Below are 17378 nucleotides of genomic sequence, written 5' to 3'. Positions count from 1 at the left end.
ACATGAGGGAGCAAGCTCAGGGAAGAAACATTCAAACAGAGATCATGGCAGTGAGGTCTGAGGCAGGAACAGGGAGGCCGGAGGAGACAAGGAGCAATGAGGGGCTGGAGATTGGTCAGAGAAGGAAGGAGGCTGGGAGCCAGTCTGGGAAGACCCCGTGGGCTGTGGGGTGGACAGGAAGTCCTCGGAAGGTCATCCTAGAGGAAGACCTATTGTAGGTGCAAGAGGAGGCCCAGGGTCAGGAAGCTGAGGCAGGAATCCAGCCAGACGCCGTGATGACCTGCACGAGACTAGGAAAGGCTTCTGCTGAGAGGGGTTCAGACCTCAGATGATTTTGAAGGCAAAGCCAATTGGATGTGCTGGAGCCTGGAGGAGGCGTCTAGGAGAAGGACAGGAGACAAGGAAGGCTCCAAAGAATCTGGCCTAACAGTTCTATGAGAATAATCAATAGGGTCACATGATAGAAGGCACTGTAGAAGAGGGGGCTGCCCTGGTCAGAAGGCCTCTTGAAAGAAGTGCAAGATAAAGATAAGCTGACTCTTAAACAATAATAATACGTGTCCATGATCACTTACACAAAACTCCTGGGGGAAGGTAAGTTTCAGAATTGGAATGTGAGGGTTTTAGGAATAGAATACAATACATGTACCATATTGAATCTGACACCCTCAGCAGGGTCTGGGAAGCATCCTATTATCTCATCTAATTTCAAAAGAAAGTTTGTATTGATCACACTGAGCAGAATAAATAAATGGCAATGGCCCCATGTAAGTTCAGATCACATGTTGCTGCTAAATGAGTTTGCAATAAACTTACGGATTTTTTTTTTACCTCTTTTCAATGCGAGGCATTGTTTAAGTGCTCACATACATTCATTCTCATCGACTCTGTGAGGCGAGTGTGCTATTATCATCACCGATTTACAAATGAGGAAACTGAGGCACATACAGCAAGATTGCCTGTGTGCGACCTCACAACTAGCCCAGCTCCCAAGTTGTGACCCCACTGCTGGTCTGGCTCCCAGGTCTGCCCTCTTGCCATCCATGGCACTAGCACGTGCCAAGGCCCTGCAGTGGGGATACTGTGAGTGTTGGAGGACCTGACTAACTGGAGACAGTGAACAAGCAGGAAGTTGCAGGGGACATGGCAGAGGGAACTGGCTGGGACCTGCTCCGACGGGTTCCTCGAAACCTCCTCTAAAGGGCCGGGAATCTTGGGCACAGTATCAGTTTCTTTTGACCGTTTGTTTGCTGGCTGTCGTGTGAAGAGTGATTGGAAGAGTACACAATGGAAGCAGGAAGAGCAGCAGCAGTTGAGGTGGAAGAAAACAACAGCTTGATCTTGCAAAAGCACGCCCCCTTCCCACAGGTGAGGCACAGTAATAACTGGTTTTATAGTTATAATAGGAAACAAATATTCTACTCCCACCGCCATAAGGAGGTTGAGCAAGGATACTTACATTCCTAGTCCAATGGGTTCCACTTGGGTCAATTTCATTTAAAGAGCCCCAATGCCCCTCAGTGTTATTTGGGGTGTGTATATGGTGCTCACAGCACTTTGCAGAGGAACAGTGTGGGACCACACCTAAAAAGTAGGAAAATCCTCATGTAGGTCCATGTGGGCTGTTAACTCAGATTTCCAGCTACTTTTTTTTTTTTTATCCATGAAGCTCCTGATTTCCCCTTCAATTTTGAATGATAGCCTTGCTGGATAGAGTATTCTTGGATTCAGTCTCTTGCTTTGCATCACTTTGTATACTTCATTCCATTCCCTTCTGGCCTGATGTGTTTCTGTTGAGAAATCATGTGATAATCTAATAGGAGTTCCTTTATAGGTAACTCTGTCTCTCTCTCTTGCAGCCTTTAAGATTCTCTCTTTGTCATTAACATTTGCCATTGTAATTACCACGTATCTTGGTGTGGGTCTTTGGGGTTCATCTTGTTTGGGACTCTGTGCTTGTGTGACTTTTTTCTTCCCCAAATCAGGGAAGTTTTCTGTCATTATTTCTTCAAATAGGTTTTCTAATCCTTGCTCCTCTTCTTGTCCTTTTGTCACCCCTATTATATGTATGTTCCTTCATTTCATGTTGTCCCAAAGCTCCCTTAGGCTCTCCTCCTGCTTTCTAATTTTTTTCTCTAATAGCTGTTCAGATTGGGTGTGTTTCTCTGCCCTATCTTCTAACTCACTAATTCAGTCCTCCGCTTCTTCTAGTCTACTGTTGAAACCTTTCATCATGTTTTTATTGTAGCTATATCATTTTTTATTTCCTCTTCATTCTTACATAACTTTTTGATTTTCTCATCCATCCAGTTTATGAACTGTGTGAAACTTATTCTGAATTCTTTTTCTGACATATTGCATGCCTCCGTTTCATTTAGTTCCTTCTCCGGCAATTCCTCTTTTTCTTTCCTTGGGGGGTTGTTTCTTTGTCTCCCCATTTTTGCTGTCTCTTTCTGGCCCTGGGCACCCTGCTTGGGGTTTGAGAGGTTGAAGACCCCATCATGGTAATGATCCAGAAATTGTTATCCCAGAGGCTGGGTCTGCCTTGAATCTCACACCTTTATTGTCTCTGCTCTGAGTTGTATCCCCTTCTCCCACTGATCTGGTCCCTCAGTTGTCTGCTTCAAGTGCTCCAGCTACTTTTTATTGAATTTGTTGGGGTGACATTGGTTCACAAAACCACATGGGTTTCAAGTGTTCAACTCAACAAAACATCATCTGCACACTGAATTGAGCATCATCATCTAAAGCAAAGTCTCTTTCCATCCCATCCTTCTCCCCTTTGCCCACCTCTACCTCCCCTATCCCCTTCCCTCTAGCTACCACCACACTTTTGTCTGTGTTTTAACCCTTTCACCTTCTCCTCCAGCCCCCAATACCCCTCCCCTCTGACAGTCCTCAGTCTGTTCCACATACTCATGCCTCTGTTTCTATTTTGTTCACAACAATATTTTAAAAGCACAAAGAAATTGAATAAAAATACAGGCCCTATCAATGCTAAACTCTTATGTGATAGTGGACTAAACCTAAAGACTTGGCTCTTTTTATTTCAACAGAGTAAACTAATATTGTGAATTTTACCCAATGAATGCTTCATATTATAAGTGGACAGACTCCTAGTCAACCTCCATGACATATACAAACACAGGGAAATGAACTACCTCCATTTTTAATACTTGTGTGAAAGTTCTGTTCTCTGTCTTGAACATTTGAAAATATGCTGATTTCCTTCCAGATCATTTTCAATTTCAGGTTAAGTTCCCTTGATTTCCAGATCATTTTCAATTTCAGGTTAAGTTCCCTTGGTTTCTGCAGTAGAAACCATTTCTAGATGTAAAGGTATGAAAGCTTCCATACCAAGCTTCAGATTTCTATTCCAAAGTGGTATGTGACACATTATAATATAAAAACATATAGAAGGATTTTTTCAAGAGCAGATTAGGCAGACTGAGGCCTAAGTGTGAAATGACTTTGTTTTTTCCCTGATACCTAAGTGTAATATCTGAACACCCTCTTTCTATGTTCAGGACCTGTTTAGGGGTGATTTCTTTGTTATACACAAAGGCTTGACTAACAGAATAATTTTAGTCTTGACTTTGGCTTTTTTTTCCTCCCTTTACAACTTGTGAAAACCTGTAAGTGCAGTACTTGGTGAAAAAATTTCAAATGTGTTATTGAATTCTGCTCTGTTCTGAAAGGAACATTATAAAGCAATTCCCACTGCTGCAGGAACAAATAGCTTCCATTTGTGAAACAATGACCTTCTGCTTTTTAACTCTCCAACTTCCTGAGAGTTCTTTCCCAGGAAACATCATAAATGCAGCATTCTTTTTGCCGGTGCATTGCTACTTCCTAATGAATTAATATTCAGAAGCGTTTACATCTGGCTCAGCAGCCCAAGTTCTGCAAACCGCTCACATAGTAGCAGTAGAAAATGGGGAGAGACGAAGGGCCCCACCAATCCTCTGGGGACTGCTGGTAACCTTGGGCCACGCTGGGAAACTTCTGCTGCTAATTGGAAGCATGCACACACTTGATGCTTTTGCCAGCCGGGAAGCTGAAGCTCTTCAAATCTGAGTTAGAAAAATGTGCCGATGGCTTTTCTGTGGAGGGGTTTTAAAACTGAGATTTTCACACGGCTACTCCTGCTGCACAGACGCAACTGACTAGTTAAAAATCACAGTTTCTATAAGCTCTAACATGAAACAAATCAGAGTGATGTTGATGTGAAGCTAACTTATTGGTTTTCAAGGACAAACCCATTTCTTTCACTATAATCTTCTGCAACATCAGAATCAGGAGCAGAATTTTATTTTTCTTGTATTTGCTTTGGTTTCCAAATGAGATCTTATCACAGCTTTCAACTCCCCTGACCTGGCCAGCAAGCATCCCACAGCCTCACTCCCCGGCTTCAAAGAGCTCACACTCAAGGAACAAATTCTCATAAGTCAAAAGCAAGAGGCATTTTAGTCTGAAATGTACATATTTGCAAAGTGCTTTAAAAACTGATGTTAGAGTCCAGCCTATGTGGCTCAGTGGTTGAGCATTGCCCTGTGAACCTGGAGGTCGCAGTTCAATTCCCAGTCAGGGCACATGCCCGGGTTGTGAGCTCGATCCCCAGCGTGGGGCATGTAGGAGGCAGCCAACTAATTCTCTCTCATCATTGATGTTGCTCTCTCCCCGCCTCTCCCTCCTCTATGAAATCAATAAAAATACATTTTTTAAAAACTGATGTTAGAATTTCATACTAAATATTTGCAAAGATAAGAGATTGCTTTAGGTTAATACTAGTGGCCCAGTGCACAGATTCATGCACATTGAAAGGAAATTAATTAGAAGAAAGATTCATGCAGTAATTATGTTACTGCAAAAAATTACATGTCAAAATAGTATATATAATATAGTATTATATAATTAAAACATACATGCGATTGGCACCAGTAAGAGCTTTATATGTATCATGCATGTGCGAGTCAATGTTTATTTTTAAATTGCCAGTACACATCATATGTATCGGCCTGTTAGTGGGTCAGATGGTCGATGAATAAATCGCGATGTGATTCACATTGAATGTCAACAAAAATAGCCAAATTCACAATCAACAATGACAGATCAAAACACACGTGTGCAATTTGCACCAGCTCTAATATACCACATGGTGACTATAGTTAGTAATGCTGCATTGTGTATCTGAAAGCTGCTAAGAGAGTAGATCTTAAAAGTTCTCCTCACAAGAAAAATAATGTATAAGTATATGGTGAAGGATGGTTAACTATGTATGGTGATCATTTCTCAATATATACAAATATTGAATCGTTAGGTTGTACCTCTGAAACTAATATAATGTTATGTATCAATTGTATTTCAATTTTTTTAAATGAATTTGCTCTTTAAAACAGTAACAGGTCAGAGCTGTTTCTGCTCCTTGGAGGGGTGGGCTGATTCCTAAATAGCCCTGGTCTGGGAGAGACGTCTGAGCAGGCTGAGGTTGGGAACCGAGACCCTCCAGAAAGGGGTCTGGAAGAACCAGGAAAACTTGCAAAGCATTGACTTCCTCCCTGTGAGGAAAGTCACAGACCTTGGTTGCTAGGGGACTAAGTGAGGGGAGGCCTGGGTGAGCGGGGGAGACTGCCCAGCACAGTCTGCAGCAGGTGATGTATGCTCCTGGGCAGGGAGGCATCTCCGGCATGAAGCAGCTAAAGCATTTGGGGGAATGGAGATGTGTTCAGCACGTGCTCTTCTGTAACAGTTTCCAGCCCCACTGCTCCCAGAAAGGAGAATCGTGGGCTCAGGAGAAGCGGCTGTGTTTCATATTTGGGTCCACACAGGAGATTAGACACAAGGGAGCTAAGACAGCAGTGGAAGCAGGAAGTGGAAGCAAGATGTGACCAGGGGGAACGTTTGCCCAATCTGAGAATTTCTATGGATGCTGAGAAGGATAATACGTTTCCCAATGTAAAGAAGTAGTCCTGGTGTGAATTAACGTAAAATTTATAGGACAGGATGACATGCGCCTTAGAGAACTTCAGGCCATCTAAGCAACTGATACCTATGCTTTGCAGACAGAGAAAAGGTCTGGGGAAATACACAACAAATCCTTGCCTATATTTGAGTGGGAGGATTATGAATGACTATTTTTTTTTTTGCTTGCTTGAATTTTCTAATTTAAAAAATAAAATGTATTTCTTAAGAATTGGAAAAAATGCATTTTAATCTCACTCACACACACACACACACACACACACACACACACACACACACAATGGTGCCACATTCCATTAGAAGTGATACTTAAACGGATCCCTAAGGAATAGATAGATGTTGGCCAGGTTAGGAGCGGAGTGAGAGGCTGTCCATGTGCCAAAGTGTCAGAACAGGGAGCACTCACTACACTGAAGGACCACAAGGTGTGGCCTGAGGGTGGGAGGAGCAGAGGACCCAGGCTAAGGTTGGACCAGTGGTCACGGGAAGAGCACACAGAGCCTCAGAGACCAAAGGAAGCCGTGTGGTTCTATTCTGCATGTCATTAAAAAGATTCAAGCAGCCACAATATGATTTTACTTAAATTTTAAATATATTGGGGTATGGGAATGGGTGGGAGTGAGGGAGGAGGGCAGGTGTGCAATCCAGGAGTCGGTTATGAGCACTCTGCAGCTCCCAGGCAAGAAGGGACCATGGCTCTGGGTACAGTCATGAAGTGAGAACTGACAGCTCTTAGAAATAGATGGGCTGAGGAACAAATTACAAAAATTAATGGAAGGAAGGAAGGAAGGAAGGAAGGAAGGAAGGAAGGAAGGAAGGAAGGAAGGAAGGGAAATCTTCAAACCCAAAACAAAAACATCTCTAGGGTCTAGAGCTTGAGCAATTAAGTGGGTGGGGTTTCCATTTTCTAAGATGCAGACTAAGAAAATATGGGTTTTGGAAAGAAAGCAAAAGTCTAGTTTTAGAAATGTTACATTTGAAGTGCTTGTAAAATAGCCCAGGAAAGATGGCTAATAGGAGATTTCATAAGTCAGAAGTCATGAGTCACTGTGTGCAGGTAGAGAGAATATATCATTTATTACTCAAACTGGGAGATGTTTGAGAGGGAAAAGGGATGCTAGTGAGACTTTTGCTAAGACAGTAGGTAAAAGAATGCCACCCATGGGAGAAATTAGAGTGAGAAGAGAAAGAGACCTACAACTGACCTCTGATGAATTCTGATATATATATTTAAGTAGTAAGTGGAGGAGAAAGACAAAAATACAGACAGAGGGAGGAAATCCAGGAGAATGTGGTAGCAGGGAAGCCAAAAGAAGAAGGAGGGAATGCTCAGCTAAGTAAAATACGGCTAACAGCTGCTCTATAAGATTGTGGGGAAATGTCCATTGGGTCTGGCAGCATGGAAACTATTGCTAACCTTAGCAAAAGTAGTTTGGGTGCAGAGATGGAAACATAGGTCAAAAGAGATTGAGTTGAAGAGGGAATAGACATTGAGGAAGTAGAGGGAGTGTGTATGCAACTCGGAGACGAGTTTTGTCTGGAATTGAGAACATAGAGATCTAACAGCAGTTGCAGGAGAATGTGGGGTAAAGGCAGGAACAGGTGAATTTATCTGACACTAGAGCACGTTTGATGAAGAAATTGATCCAGAAGACACTTTCTTCTAAAAGAATAAATCTACTAGAATGTTGGTAGTTATATTGTTCATAGCAGCAAAACTGTGGGAATAACCCAAATAGCCATCAACAGGAGAGAAGATGAATACAGTTTTGTACAGTCACATAATAGAATACTATACAGCACTAAGAATGAATGGACTACAGCAACATACTACAATATGGTCGGATCTTGGCAGTATAAGTGAAAAAAGTAAGTCCCACATAATTATATATATCATGATATTCTTTATATTTTTAAGGATTCTAAGTAGATGCTATAGAACTGTTAAATAGGGGAAAGGAAAATTGGTGAACCTGGAATTTTGAATGACACTCATCTCAGAACAAGGACATGATGAGATGGGGTGCAGCCTGGTGTTAGGATGAAGACAGTTGCACCTTCCTGACTTCTGTTTCAAGTGGTGGGTTCACAGATGTTTACTATGTTGTAAAAAAATTAGAATAACTAAATACTAAAAGGAGCCATGAATAGATCTATGAATTACATTCATAATTAATCCGGGTCTGTCTACCGGAGGCCCTAAGGCCAGGATTGGCATACAGAGGAGAATTCAGCTGATCAGTCCTACGATGACCTTGAGGCAGTCACAGAATACTTCCACTGATTACACAGCTGCCACCAACCCAACAGCTGAGGAGGGCAGAGTGCTGCAAAGACCGAAGCAAAAGCACACGCACGAGAGAGAGAGAGAGAGAGAGAGAGAGAGAGAGAGAGAGAGAGAGAGAGAGAGTTCCATCTTTACAAACAAGGCCACTCAAGGCAGAGATGCAGGTGTCATCCTGCATCCTGATATTTCCCCTTACCTCTTTTGTGGACATCAGAGAATATTCAGTCCACCAATATACGTATGTTGTGTGGGAGCTATTTTCCAAATCTTGCTTCAATTAAGCAGCCACTTGTTTCATGTATGGTGAGATGTTCTTTCTAAAGTAATTTTATTAGTAACTAGAGGCCCAGTGCATGAAAATTCATGCCCTGGAGGGGTGGGGGCCCTCAGCCCGACCTGCCCCCTCTCACAGTCTGGGAGCCCTCAGGATGGGAGGTGACCTGGTGATCAGGGGAAGGCGATGCCCCATCACACCTCTGCTGCTGCCACTGCTGGCAGCGCAAGCCTCGGCTGGCCCTGGTTACCTGAGCCTCCAGCAGCCCTGGGTGGCTGGGCAGCCAACATCTGAGGCTTGCCTGCGCCTCGGGCCAGCCCTGGGCAGTCAGGGGGCTACGGGGACTGGAGGATTCCGGAGGCAGGCACGCGAGGTGGGCCCGGCCTTGCTATGTGCCTGCCGCCCTGGCAGGGCTGAAGAAACTGGGCGCCACCATCTTGTGGCTGTGGGTGCCACCATCTTTGAGGCGGCAGTCAATTAGCATATTCCCTCCTTATTGGCTGTGGGCGCCACCATCTTTGCGATGGCGTAAGGTCAATTAGCATATTCCCTCTTTATTAGATAGGATATTTCTACTGCTGTCTGACAATGTACCGACTGCCATTTAACACACTCACGTTATTCATCATCATTTTATTAATAGCCACAAAGTGCCAAAGGCTACTTGGCAATATCATTGAAGCTGCATTTCTCCCAGTTGAATACTACACTTTCAGTTCTCCCTATGCGAGCTACTTTATTAAATTTCCTTTTACTGATTTCAGCCCATGTCTTTCATTTATCAAGATCGAATTGCATTTCAAGAACATCTAAACTATTCCTAATTCCTCCCAAATTCGTATCATCTGCAGACTCATTCCATTTTGAATACTTTGCACTTGCACTTCCGAATGCTTCGGAAACATATGTGGCGGGGGGGTGGGGGCGGAATTGGAACAGACACTCAATAGTACGCACATCAGAACTTTGTTACAGACAAAGCAAATAGGGTAGGACAGCCTCAAACGACTCATTTCTCACTGCCTGGCTAGCAGCTGCCACGCACACTGGTAAGAAAGCTTACAGTAGCTTGGCTTTTGTTCTGTCTGTGTAACAATCCCAGAGCAATCTTCAGGCTGGAGGTGGGGGGCTGGTAATCACTGGTTTCCTAGGGGTTAGATTAACCAAATGTTTTCCCTGGAAACAGACTTGGCCCCGCTCTCTCCCCTGGAAATTCTTCCAAGTACAGCGCAGGGTTATAGAATGCAATGCTTTCCTCAGCACCCACTGCTGCTATTCAGGCCATTTCAGCAGACCCCATGGCACTGTCTGAACAAGACAGGACAGCTGTCAGCCAGATTCCCAACTCTTCTAGACTGGGATTAACTTACCGATGGTTCATGTATTCACCTCTTCGTTCCTTTAAATGATCACGGAGTCTAGTATGCATTTAGTCGATTATGGGCTAAGGTCTAGAAGATCCAAGTTAGCTGGTTACACTGTGAGGGTCTCATTATGGTTCCCCACCTCCCACATTTCATTGTTGCCTTCCTCCCGTTGAACAGAGAGACAATGATCTCACAAGCCAAGACGTGTGATGTGCAAGATCCAGTGCTTGGGAACTTAAAGGCCGAGACAAAGGTGATTAGGCCCAGAGCTCCTGCCATAACAAAAGTTTGGAAGGAGACTAGAGAAAAGCCAGACCTCCTGGCCTCCACAGATATGTTCCCACTCTGAGCAGGACATTCAGCTGGGGGACAAGAAACGCTTGGATGCCATGTCCTGCCCCTCGCTGGCTGAGTCCTCTGCTGGTAACTACCTATGTTATCCTAGGTGGTCCCTTTACCTGTGTCTACCTCACTATTGTCACTTGTCAGACGGTGGTTACTGCGAGTTTTAAAGTTCTATGACAAAGCTAAGTACAAAACCAGCAGATAATGACACCCTTCAACTCTCTCTTTAGAAGCAACATAATCATTCATTCAAGCAATGTTTATTGAGTAGCTACTCTGTGCTTGAGCTCCGTACACATAATGTACTATGTACTGGAAACAAAGACAGGAAAAGTGGACAAACCTGATACTTCAGTGATACCTAAGACCACCTTGCAACCATGAGACAACATGCCTAAGGATGAAGATGTGTCAGGCTGGAAGTGGCAGAAGGGAAGAGTGGAAGAAGCCCAGGCCACGTGGACACCTCTGAGCAGATTAAATAGTTCCTCTGAGCTTCCTACCCCAGGCTTCTGGTTAGGAGAGAGAACTAAATGTTTCATCGTTTAAGCCACTCTTGGTAGGTTTCCTGGTTTTGTGATATATATTCTCTGCCCACTCTCAATGGCCCCAAGACCTCTTCTCACTCTTGGCTTATCAGGTAGAAACCACAATCCGAAGGTATTCAGAGAATGTACCATGGTGCCCTAACACTTTCTTACGCCTGCAGCGGCACTGACCCCTTGCCACTTGCCTCTGCCTGAAATGGGACAGCCCCTCTGTCCTCTGTGGCCTCTGGCAACCAGTTCAGACACCCCGGTATAGGGGAAGCAGTGTTCTTCCTTGTTTCTCTCCCCCCACCCGCCAACTCCCCGCAAGCTACTCTTATCTGATGAAAGATTTTCCTTTCATCAATTCTTTAACCATCTGATTTTCTAAATATATTGAATTTTTTTTTCTTTACAATGCTTTAAGCCATCAAATAGAGGATAACATGATCAGCATAAAAATTTTCATTTCATGTCAAATTATTTTGCTAATAAATCAATAAAGTTATAGTCTAGGGAAGGCTTTAATACTCATGCTATCAATACAAATATTACTAAAATATAAAACATTCAAAAACAGTATTTGACAAGTCTATAATCTTGTCTCCAGTGCTGAGGGTATAGTAGTGAGACTCGGAAGAGCCAATAGACTGTGACCAGACCCTTACCTCACTTTGTTGTCTTCTAATCCACACTGTAGTCAGAACTACCTTTCTAAAATGCATATCTGATCAGTGACAATCAACTCAGATGGAAAGGAAAGATCATGTGTATGTAAGTCAGCTTAAGTTTTACTCTGTGTCCATGGTCCTATGGTGAAGAAACTCCATGTCAGTCATGAATGTGGCTCCCCTTCCTCTGGCTCATACAAAGGCCCTGCAGCACTGAAGTGTCTCACTATGAGATGCCCAGGGCCCAAGCCTTCCTGTTCCTCTGAGTCAGAGGCACTGCTGTCCCTATGCCCTGGGCCAGGCTGGGAGCCCCAATGCTTAGCCAGCCTCACCTGGAACATCTGTCATCTACTTGGTTGTATTCAGGCCTTTAGCTGATTGGGGAGACCCACCCATATTATGGAGGGCAATCTGCTTTACTTGAAGTCCACTGATTCAATTGTAAATATCATCTAAAAACACGCTCATAGAATGATATTTGATCACTTATCTGGACACCACAGCCCAGCCAAGTTGACACATAAAATTAACCATCACAGCATTATTCCACCAAAGAGTAGATTATGTCTCAATTTTTATGTCTAGCTATTCTCATCAAACTTGCCCTTTCTGGTAATGCTGTCGGAAGCCAGTTCCAGCATGTCATAACTGCAAGAGTTTCATCAAAAGGTTGATGGAACTTGGGGACTCAACAAGGGCTGAGTCACATATGTTATCACCTGTTGGGAATGGCTAAAGGCATTTCCCCAAACCTGAAAAGGATGATTGCTTACTACCAGACAGCTCAGCACATCTCAATCTACATGTTATTGCCTCCTACTGGCCAAACACCTGAACAGCCGTAGGCTATTTCCCAGTCTGATAATTGACTCTATAGACAAAACCCTACCCTTTGAAGTGTATATCTCCACCTTGCCTTAGGACAATTTGTGTTAATAAAAAGCAAGGGGTCCTGAGACAAGGAGAACTTGGCTCCTTTAGCTAGGCTCCTCTGACCCCCAATGCCTTTCAAAATTATCTTTCATCTCTGGACTCTTACTTCAGTTACGCACGGATGCTTTCTCCAGATTGCTGAACCCTTCTTAATGCCGGAACAAGAACCCTGGCATTAATGCTGCAAAGCAGGCACGCTTTAGCTGCCAGTGCTTCATCCATACCATTTCTAACTCTAACTCACCCTTTAAAACTCTTAAGGAACCCTCTTTCTATGCACTCCCATAGTAATAGGTAACATGTATCAAGTGTATATTATGGGCCTGGCAGTGTTCTGCTTTACATGTACTAGTGGTTGACCCACTTAACCAATTAGACCCGTTTTGATGAGCTGCAGCCCCTGGTTCAGCCACAATCCCCGTCTCTCCTTGATTGCTGACTTCCCTCTTCTTCAGGCATTTCTGTCCCCTGTCCACCCTATGGAGCAATGCAACTTGCAACCTCAGCTTCCACTTTTATAAAAGTCACAACTGCCTCTTTCTTGTTCATAGTTGTCTCCCTCCCAGGGCCTAAGACAGTGGTCGCCATCAAAACAGAATCTAATTAGAAGTGACAAGGAGAAACTGAGGCTCCAAGAGGTCAGAGAGAGGTCATAGCTGCCCAGAACCCCAAAGTCGGGAGGGGCAGTCCTCACAGCCCATGTGCTGCTCGCTACAGCACCAGGTGTGGATGGTGTTTCATCCCACAGGTTTACAGAGTCCACGGGTTCTCTCAGATGAAGTTGTGATATGTGAATAAATAAAGAGAGATTGGCTTAGGAGAATAACTGCTTTTGACATAATAGATCAAACTTTATAGAATGCATCACTGTGATGTGTGGCATTTGTGGATAGGAGAACTCTGCATAGTTCTGTTCCCTAGAAACTTGTTCTCACGGAAGCCCTCTTGCACAGTTTAAAACCCTGAGCTACCTCAATCATGAATGGAGTTTTGCAGAATAAGGGTAAGGGGGCCTACACTACACCAATGAGACTTCAAAGATTGGAAGTCTACACAGGCTTCCTCCTGTGCATGCACTTTCCCTGGAGAATGTGACAGAAATGGACACCAAATAAACCAAGCCGCAGACCAGACCTCTGCCACTTTGCCAACCTCAATTAAGATTTCGTAGATAAGGAAGAGCGGCAGTGCTATTTAACTATTGAACAACCTCTGGTGGGCAAATGTTCCTGTTCTGACCTAACAGGCCACACATGGAGGCGGGATGGAAAAAGAAAAATGGTGAAGTTAATGGGGACTCAGCACATTGCTCAGTAAACCACACAAGAGCTTGTAGCAAATAATGGACCCTGAAGTCAACAAAATGGACGTAACACACACATCAAATTATACGTGCTGACAGGGGCCAGTGGCTTTTCCTCAAAAGCATTTAAACTAGTAGATGCAACAGATTTACACTCTTTTATGCACAAAATCTAGCATGCTGCTAAAAATAGCACAAGACATCTTACAAAATTAGGTCTCCCATAAAATGGCCTACTTCATTTTGCAGAAATAAAATTATTTCAACAGTAATTTTACTTTTCTCTTAAACATCTACTTCCTTCATTGACAGGGATCCCCAAATGCATGCGCCCCTTCCTTCGCAGCATTAGAACTCCAGTTTTACTTAGTTCTTGATGTTCCCGCTAAAAGGCTGCAGTTCCACCCTGCCTTGCATCTCGGTGTGGCCGTGTGACTCAGTGGTCAGTGCAATGAGAATAGAACTCCTGTGTGGGATTCCTAAGATGGCCACTTACAGGGAATGACTCACCTGGGAGGAGGAGATTTTTGTCCTTTCTGCCTCCGTCCTTCCAACTGGCTGCACACAGACGGAATGCACTCAGATGCAGCTCCGATGGTGGGGTGCTGGAGGAGCTCCTTGAGGGGATGTGACCCTCAGTGGACCCACAAGCTGGACCTGGGCAATTAGAGGCTTCTTCCTCCCTCTCCTGTCCTTGGAATATACATTCTGCCCCCTGTTCCCACTCTAGGACCCTCTTCCAGGACACAGCCTTGAATGTGATGTGTGGTTGAGACCATCCTGGACTGTGTATGTGACTGAACCCAATTAAGCCTTCTATACAAACTTTAAAAATTCTGAAGGGTCAATGTGGAGGTCTATTCATCTTCCGACTGCCCAAGACAACCTTGTCTCCAAGGTTGAAATACATGGTTATTGAATTAGGAACCTAACTTATAAGTCAGAGGGAATGCTGGGTATAGTACCAGTTAAGCAATATCTGGTGAAGGTCATCAGTCCAAATCAGGTGTAGGATCTTTTCTGTGTTAACTGACGGGTCCCGTCAGTGAATGTGCAGGACTGGTGTTTGGTGGTTGAGGTAAAAGAGGACCCCTCTCTTGTCCCTGGTGGCACAGTGTACTTAGGTGATACCGGAGGCTGCTGCAGCCATTTGACTACCTGGGAGAAGTCAGCACAGGAATCTGGTCAAAACTTGAAGGACAGAGCCAAATAGAACAGCGAGACACACACATAGAGCCCTGATCCACCCTCACCTGAACCCTGTACAACTCTGGACTCAACCTCTAGTTTTGTAAACCATGTAACTACTTCGTTACTTAAGCCAGTTCAACTCTACTTTCTATTACTTGCAAATCAAAGCTCTCACACTGATAAAGAATTTCCTACTGAGAAGGAGGAAATAAGCCCCTAAAAGGTGGGCCTGGCTGAGAGGGAAGGGGCCAGCAGAGGGCAGTGTGGAGCCCAATGAGCCAGCGTGGATGTTGGTCATACTGCCCTGTATCACCTTATTGTGCTGTGATGTTCCTCACAGGAGAGCAAGTTTTGCCTGTACCCGTTTCTCTATCAAAAGTAGAAAATCAAAAAATAGTACTTCTGTTCCCAGAAATAGGAGACAGATCTCTGGGTCTGCTTGACTCATTGACATCACAGTGTGATCGCTACAGGCATTGGCATTGAAAACCCTGGAGGACCCTGACACCTGATTTGGGGCCGTCTAGGAGAATAGTGGTCAGTGAGGTGTAGGGAGTTGAAATACATTTTCCCTGAGGTAGTAGTGTTCTATAACTTAAAAATACAGAGGATCCTAAGAGTGCCTATGGTTTCTTTTGACTACATTTAGTCATTTTTGTCAAGGGAGGCATGCATAAACTTAGGAAGCTATCTACAATAATAAAAGAGTAACATGCTAATTGACCATACCTTCGCGACGCCCAACAGCCAATCAGGAGTGAGTATGCAAATTAACCCAACAAAAAAATGGAAGGTTAATTTGCATACGCAGGCGCCAAGTGGCCAGGGTTGGGGTGGGACACTTGCGTCATTGCCATGGTGACAACGCAGGCATTCTGCACCACCCCAGCCTCTCTGGGCCTCTGGGCAGCATGGGAAGGCGGAAAGGCAGCTCCAGGCCCAAGCAAAAAGGTGGCTCCGGCCAGAGCAAAGGCGGTGCCGGCAGCCAGGGGAAGGAAGGCCCATTCTTGCACAAATCTTCCTGCATCGGGCCTCTAGTTATCATATAATAATAGTTTATAAATTATTAACATTTAACTTTTCCAAAGGTTCTCATTCTTTTTTTAAAATATTTTTATTGATTTTAGAGAGGAAGGGAGAAGGACAGAGAGATAGAAACATCAATGATGAGAGAGAATCATTGATCAGCTGCCTCCTGCACACCCCCCACACCGGCGATTGAGCCCACACCCTGGGCACGCGCCCTGACCAGGAATCAAACCGTGACCTGCTGGTCCATAGGTCGACACTCAACCACTGAGCCACGCCAGCTGGGCAAGATTCTCATTCTTGAGCTTACATGGGCTGTATCAAAATAGCCCACTCCACTCTGCACTCGGAACTTCTTCTTCACGGCACTAACTCTGAACATTACGGTCACAAAGCCACGACATTGTCGGGTTCTTCATAAACACATTTTCCAATGCAACCCCAAGGAAGCACACCGTATCCAACGCAGTTCACACGACCTGTGGCCACAGGGGCTTTGCAAGATGAGAAACGTAAGGCACATGAGTGTCAGTTCATTCGTGTTTCTGTTCGGCAGCATCAATTCCAGGAACAGAGCACGAGGGGAAAGCAAGGGTGCACTTCCCCACAAAGTAAGGTGTAAAGAGTGATATGATCAGCTCTCAGACAACACCAGGAGGTGCCAGTCCCGGTTCTGCAGTACCCGATGAGCCCAGTTCCCGCCAGCCTGGGTTTCAGTGCTGCCTACCCCTGAGCCAGCGCCAGCCGGAACCAATCTTTCAAAATGATCGCTCTCAAATCCACACAAAAATGCATGTGATGTTCTGTGAAAGACAGGGAAATCCAGGCAAACATGAACTCAGGTAAACGGACATTTTCTCTTAAATTGAAAAGGACAGAGGATGAGGAAAGGCGTGACCATAAAAGGAGTGAGGAGGCCTTGATCAACCTGAGCCGGGCTCGGTCCGAGGAGGCGGGCGGCCGTTGGGAGGACTCCCCCTGGGACAGGTGACTTCCCCTGGCTCCGCTCCCATTCTCCGTTTCTGAAAGAGGGCCGAGAACAGTGCTCGTAACATTGTGAGGGTTACACAGCTAATCACGTTAAAACAATGAGAACAGCACCCGGCGCCTAGTAGGTCCTCAACAAACATTACTATGTCCCTGGCAGCTTGATATTGATATTTTCCAGATCACTAGTTTTATCACGTTGTCCGATGGGGGTCCATGACTTGTTATTTCTAGGGCGCTGTTATTTCTAGGTGCTTTCTTAGCATTAGTCTCCTGCCGATTTGGACCTTTGTTGGAAGATGGATGACATCGATTTCCTAGGCTATTTCTCTGCAGTATTTCCCACAGGTCAGTTTCTGTGAAGGTCTGGACAGTACTTAAATGTTACAGTCCCATGGATTAAGTTAATTACTTTTGTTAAATGATCTTATTATTGGGCACTTATGGGCATGCAGCGTAACACAATGGCTGATGGCCACTTT

This window comes from Plecotus auritus (genome assembly GCF_963455305.1).
Source record: "Plecotus auritus genome assembly, chromosome: 5".
NCBI lineage: Eukaryota > Metazoa > Chordata > Mammalia > Chiroptera > Vespertilionidae > Plecotus > Plecotus auritus.
The sequence above is the reverse complement of the archived record's forward strand: the minus strand, read 5'-3'. Positions refer to the sequence as shown.